This window comes from Octopus sinensis, linkage group LG14, assembly GCF_006345805.1.
Source record: "Octopus sinensis linkage group LG14, ASM634580v1, whole genome shotgun sequence".
NCBI lineage: Eukaryota > Metazoa > Mollusca > Cephalopoda > Octopoda > Octopodidae > Octopus > Octopus sinensis.
Window position 1 is genome coordinate 65,367,913 of NC_043010.1, and position 7,395 is coordinate 65,375,307.

Genomic DNA, 7,395 nt, shown 5'->3' on the forward strand with positions numbered 1-7,395 from the left:
TGAAATTATTTCGAGTCACTTACACGTCATCGAAGCACATATCAATTTTCTGGAATCACATAAGAATAAAAGTAACATGAGGATGCTTACGTATAACAGCATACATTGAGAAATTAGTCATTAGTTCCTTTTTTCACTGCTACAACTATACAATTTGTTAATCGATTTGTATAAAATGTGTCCTAAAATGAAGCGCTAGAACCCTTCACCGAAAGTTTACTTAAAATTCTTAATTTTGACCTGTTTTTTTTTCCTGTCACAATTAATGAGTAATTGATAAAGTCGGTTAAAGGAATCCAGACCTATGAATCCCAACTGATCTACAATCCTGATGGAAAGTACGAGAAAGAAGTGTTTGTAAAATAATGCTATTGTGAAAAAAAATCGTTCGAAGTTTACGACAAACGCTATCTTCTTTGGATGTAACATGCAGGACAAAAATATTCAATTTTGATTTGCTTGCTAAATTTGCCGCTGGCAGTACTGAAACGTTTCTAGGTTAGATCAGGAAAATCCTGCTACTGATACGTTGTAACCCAGTACTATATGTTTTATAGGTGGGTGGTCAGTAACCAAACCAGCTCCCTAATCTGGCTTTCCAGGTAAGGAAGTGTTGTGCATGTTCTGCAGAACATAAAAAAACAAGAACTATTGAAGGACGGATGAACTCTTTGTCAGCCAACGGCCATCTTATCTCGTGGTGTCTCGTGTAACATCCTGCATATGGTCTTGCAAACTATGCATCTGGTCCAAGACTGTAGCTACGGAAACTCCAATGAAGGCTATGCTGTGTTCCCGAGTTGGAATCAGAGTCCTAGATGGTTGTGGTGTAGAACTAGAAACATTTCTGATTCGATCACACCTCAGAGAGAACAACCATGTCGACAGAATGAGCAACGAAAGACTGCCAAAAATCCTCACGTATAGACAGATTCGTGATGTTGCATGATATGTGAGCAGGACAGGCTCAATTGTAATCTTAAAATCTTAAAGCCATCAACATCCTTGTTGGAACAGCCAGATCACAGAGAATTAAGAACGAATGCTGAAATTTATCTGAACTGAAACTCCTGTAGCTGTCTGTATTTAGGGTTGGTGTGCAGAGGTGTTTCTGGCTAAGCGTCACGCAAGAGACAAAAACATAACAAATCAAATCATGTCTACTGAAATGTTCAATCCTCATAAGTCGAAAGTGTCGGGTAAATTCATCAGGTTTACGTGTGTGTGTGTGTGTGTGTGTGTGTGCTTGTGTGTGTTTGTGTGTATGTGCTTGTGCTTGTGTGTGTGTTTGTGCTTGTGTGTGTTTGTGTGTGTGTGCTTGTGTTTGTGTGTGTCTGTTAGTGTCTGCTTGTGTGTGTTTGTGTGTGTGTGTGTGTGTGTGTGTGCGTGCGTGCGTGCATCCGTGCTGGCGCGTGTGAGTATGCGTTCTTGTACATGTTTGGGTGTGAGTGTGCGTCTGCAGACTTGTTTGTATAAGAATGTATGTGTATAAATGATCGGTTACATGTATATATATATATATATATATACATATATATATAAACATATATATATATATATATATATATATATATGATATATAGATTATATATGTATGTATGTTTGTATGTATTATTAACGATATAATGTATATACTATAATAGCATTTATAGTTTTAACTAATAACAGTTATGCAAGGTTCACTTTGCAATCGAAGATAATCATGTTTCTCAATATCAAGAAATTATCTCCCTTTGAACGTTTACAGTTTATCTTTTTAAATAACGGCGACAAGGTAAGGTCATTGTGCATAAAATTTTTCACGGGTATAACTGTGTACTTAAATTGTTTGCTCCAAAGCCTTGTGAGTGGGTCTTGGAAGGTAGACAGTATAGAATGTCAAAGAGACAATTTCGTTGACAGCATCAGTCGGTCACAGGGTTTAACACCACAATGTGAGTCTTGGCTGCCCTTAGAGGAGTCCTCTTTCTTGCAATCATTCAGCCTATATCTCTTATCTGAGTATCAGTTCTTATCTCTCAATCTTCATTCCCAGAGATCTCTAAAAGGAGTTGCCTGAGAATGATGGGAGAGATTCCTTCTCATAGTTGCTAGCATTCTTCTTCGGACTGAGGCTGTCATTCAAATAAATCCACGTATTTATTTTTATGATATCCATTTTAATATTACACGAAGATAATATTCACTAAATAAGGTCTCGTGTATTAGACACACAAGAAGGGAAGCAAGGGAGGTCATCGCTCCCGGTCGCATGTTTGAAGGGGTGCAAAATTTCCTTTAGATTTCTATCGCATTTGTTATGTCGGCGGTGGGTGGCGATCATGAAAAGGATTTGTATTCTGCGCCGAGATGTGTGAATACCTTTCTGGGTACACCTCAGACGGGATTGGTGACTTAGACGTATTTTGAGTTCTGAAGGAATTATCGCTGAGAATAATGAGCTGCCAGGATCTCTTCTATCTATTCTCTTATCTTTAACTGCATGATTGAAATCAACCGGATTACTCAGATGCACCTTCGAAGATTTGGTCAAATCGCAGCGGATCGTCCACATAATACTTTAGATATTGTAGGATATTTGTGAGGGAAGCCGACTGTAATAAAGTAAGCAATTCACGCTTTCGTGAGATCAACAAGGTCTTGGGATAATCTTGTGATCAGTTTGTTATCAGTTTGATCAATTGATAAACGCATCGAATACAGTATTTAAAGTTTAGAGAGTGATGAATGAGTCAGGTAGTTGAACGGAAACTAACGGGAGAACGATAAATATTAGACACTGGGTGGGTCTGAAAATAACAATAGAGAATATCCGGTAAAATAAAGTGAGTAATATCAGACTTCTAAATTTAGCAATATATAAGCTGAGTGCAGCTGGCACTTAATAACAAAGTGGTTGTAAAGATAGCCAGAAACTATTTCAACGATAATGACGAGCTAACACAAGTGCGTTCGATAGTAGCGAAACATGGTGGTTCTAACGAACAACTCTAATGAAGAATGTCATATCCAATACCGTTTTAGCAGTCCTTTCTTAAATTATTCGGCAAAAACGGCTGACTAGAAATTGAAAAACTCCATTGATGGCTTGCCCTAAATAAGGGTTGTAATTCGGCTGAGAAGCTATGCAAGAGATGAGGATTGTCTCATCTTCGGACTGTGATATATCAAACCAGGTTTGTTCATCATTTTCTTTGCGGAGTTTTCTTTTTGCAACAGGTTGCAGACATGATGGGCTCGGATTGCTATGGGTGTAACCCCTTCTCATATTTCAAATGGGGTGCAGAATGAAGAGGGGTGGAATGTATAATATCTGCTTATGCAGACGGCATTGTCTATGCAGCATCGGACGCATCCGAAATAAAGATAGTCAGCCTCATACCGAGGGAGCACCAGGCGACAACAAGAGAATAAGGTTATGGCCCAGCTGTATGACACTGAAGCATCAAGTCCACGCAGTGAAGGTAGCTGAGATTTGATTCACACAAGCCACTTGTCTGAGCTAGAAGAGAACCAGTCTGAACTAGAAATGGGCTGAGTAAAAGCAAGCGATGGGAGATCAGATAGAAATGGCGATTGTATACATCGCTGTCATAATTTAATATTGACAAACCGCTGTGCTGAAAGGTTGGATCGGTCCTTCTAATGTCGACACCAGCACAGAGAACGTCGAACTTGACATTCTCTGTCTGGTGATTCTTAGGCATAGAACGAAGCTACGACATCTCCAGGAGATTTGGAGCAGTGATGATATTTATTTTGCCATTTGTAAAGCACGTTCTTCTACAGATTGTATCTTTGACAGGGCAGCCAAGATGAGCCGACCGCAAATAAGTTGGCAAGGAGGTGGTCATGGAATGATATTAGGCGTTCGCTCTCCTCTCTCAGCCGATTTTTGAAGATATTAGAATGTCCACATTAACACACAATAGAGGGCCATAGGAGGAAGGGGATGATTAACGATTTCTTAGGGAAGATTTTGGGTGACAACGAAGTCTATCTATGAAGTATATTTGGAGGAGTTTGAGCATAGAGCCTGACTATCTTCCCAAAACTCCTAGCCTAGCTGCACTTTCAGACGTTATACCCTACCCTGGCACAGCTGTACTGCCCGGGGGTACAGCAGATTCGAGATAAATTCAACAGACAAAATTGCTGTCAATCGAGCAACGAAACGAAACCTTCTCTACGCATCTGATCAATGGCCAGATATTACTGACTGGTGGAAGTGTTATCGTGTTTCAGTCGAATAACTATATCTTGTGGCAATTGCTAAGAAGACTGCATGACGGTTACACTTGAAGAGGGTTAAAGAGATTGACTATACCAAGTATCAATTTAGACAGAAGGGGAAGATCCAGTAAATTTGAAGATAGGTGAATATCTTTTATTTTATAACAGGATCTTACATTCATAGTTCTCAGGAACAGCCTCTGATCCATGTTTGTACCAGTTCCGTGCTCTACCCAGACCGAACTTTTCACACAGTTTCTAGTGAATAAACATAACCACGTTATCGCGCCTCCTTTTGTGGTGCTTTTGGGCCAATTTGCTATACTCACTCACAATATGTGAGATTATTTCGTTTTCGCTGCTACACATCATACAGAGAACGATTCACTGTTCTTATCTATTTGGAACTTGGTGTAGTTAGTTCCTGGGCGCTGTATATTGCTTTCTCGTTACCATCTCCATGTGTTGGTCTTGTCTTTTCCTTCGATTTCTTTGAGGTATTGCTCCAGCATTGTTTTCATTTTCCAATTGTTTTTCGCTGTTCTTTATCTTGTTTCTTAAATGTTCTTAGATGCATCACATTTTCGGTAGGTATTGTGTGGTTCTTTCTAACAGCAACAAGCAAGGATTCACCCTGCTGTTTGACGTACCATCTCGGATTGTTCTTCTCGTTGGCAACATAGATCTTGCATCCTATGAGGCCCCTTTCTCCCTGTGAGTAGATGTTTTTTTCCAATCCTTTATTATGTCTGGGTTTTTTTAGCTTCTACTTCTTTGTTTAATTTGTGCAGACATGTCCCAGATGAGTGTGACCCGGTTGTTGTCAGGTATCCTTTTTTGTGTAGTAATGTTTCAGTCACGTCTGTATATATATTCAGATTTGGCAACGACTGGAAAGCCAGAGATGATATGGTCAACTTTCGTTCTGCTGGTTGCACATTCGGGATTTGATGCTAGAGCCTGTTTTTATTATTTTGCTTTTCTAGCTGTTTGTGGTCAAGTATTGGTGCTTGCAAATTACCCAGTGGATATACTGTGCAGTTCTATCATACCTATTGAGGTACTCTGAGCTATAAATGGAGACAATGTGATCGATGGTTTCATCCTGTCTTTTACACGTGCTACATACTAGGTTGCTGCCGTTCTTTATGATGTTGACCTGAAAGCTTCTTGTAGGCAGGCATTGATCCGGGGCTGCTCTGTTAGACCCTTCTGCGTTCGATTTTATATCTGAGGAAGCGAACCATTGATGGATAAGAGATTTGTCAATATTAGCAATGTTAACAAGACAGCGAGCAAGCAGAAACGTTAGCACGCCGAGCGAAATGCTTAGCGGTATCCCGTCTATCTACGTTCTGAGTTCAAAACCCACGGAGGTCGACTTTGCCTCTCATCCTTTCGGGGTCGATTAAATAAGTACCATTTACGCACTAGGGTCGATGTAATCGACTTAATCTCTTCGTCTGACCTTGTTTGTCCCCCCTGTGTTTAGCCCCTTGTGTGCAATAAAGAAATAAAATAATATTAGCGTTGAAATAATGTTTTTCTAAATCTCTCAGAGAGATTTATGCAGTAGCAGCATGATAAAGTGATAATATGTTGTCAACTTAATGTGACAGTCCCATGAAAGGGAAGAATGCTACTGTTATTTAGCCCTAGGAAACACCGTTTCCTGTTGGACTTGACACATTTCCTTACCCTTATGAAACATAAGGGCATAGTAAATGTGTCAAATCCAAAAGGAAACGGTGTTTCTCCTAGGGCTAAATAACAGTAGCATTCTTCCCTTTTATAGAACTGACACATTAAGTTGAAGACGGTAAGCTGGTCGAATCGTTAGCACACTGGACATAATTTTTATCAGTATTTCTTCCGACTTCACCTTCTGAGTTTAAATGTCACCGAGATCAACTTTGCCTTTCATCTCGTCGGAGTTGATCAAATAAGCAACATTTGAGAACCTTGTTCTCTGCGATGGACTAGTCACTTCCTTCAATTTCCAAGCTTTGTGCCTACTGCAGAAATGAGCATTATTATCATCATAATCATTATTGTTGTTGCTGTCATTTGTTCGTTTTGTTTTATTGCCTTTGTTATTATTATTGTTTAGTTGTCTTATTTTTATTGATTCCCTTTTGTGGATTACTGAGCGCAGTTCTGTGGGCCATTTGTATGTAGAGTGTATTGTTTTAGTTCTGTGTTTTCTATTACATTGAAAGTAATCTATGTTATATGCATGCTCTGCCTAATCAAGCTATTTGCAGTGTGTCGTGTATATTTTTAATTCCTCGAATTTCTTTGTTATATATTTGTCTGCATGCTTTAATAATTCCCAGTGCAATTCTCATTATTGGAATTACATTGTCAATTCTATAGTCATCTTCATTTCCATACCTTTATATTTAGATTTCTATATTTCAATATGGACAATACATTATCATCGGTTCGGAATGTTACTACGATGTGAAGGCATTTTCTTTTCTGGTGCTCGCTGACAACAACGTTCGATTGATCTACCATAATCTCCCTATAAGTTTAGATTGGCATATCCTACGTGAAGGATCTTCTTATCGTCTCTTTACCATGAATTCTGTAACCCTATTGTTTTAGCTTTACTTTTAGGCTTTCCCTAATGAGTCGTTTCTCCATTCTTCTTAAAATTATCTTTACAACTTCAGTTTTGTATCTGTTATAGTCTCGTTGAGAATAGTCTAACTTTAACATATTAATAAAACAGATTATTGACACCTATTGCCTAATATTTACTTCTTTCTATGTTATTTACTTATTGCTTTTACATTCGTGTTAAGTATTTAATCTAATCATTCTTTGCCGACCTTTTCATTTGTGCGCGTTATAGTCTGTTTTCATCCTTAAGTATTTATATGTTTCCTCTAAATTTTGTCTGCTGTTTCTTTATCTCTCAACTGGATAGTTTTTGTCTTGCGCTTTGTTTGATCTTAAATGGGTTTTATCATCAAATTGTGTGATTTTTGAGAGCTTTCTGCATAACCATTTATCACACAGACTGATTGTGACTAAATAAAGAAAAACAATGCTGGAAACATCCTGACACGTTCTTGCTCTCCTATTCCGCTCGGTATACATACACAGTCACATTTTGACGCACGCTCGTGTGTGTCTGCGCGTGTATATATGTTT

General features: G+C 38.7%; 1 protein-coding gene across 1 annotated transcript in view; it reads right to left on the minus strand.

Annotated features, from left to right (window-relative positions):
* Nucleotides 1–7,395, minus strand: part of LOC115219457 (growth hormone secretagogue receptor type 1-like) — a 73,670-nt gene that overhangs the window by 11,602 nt on the left and 54,673 nt on the right. The gene's annotated exons all lie outside the window — the stretch shown is intronic.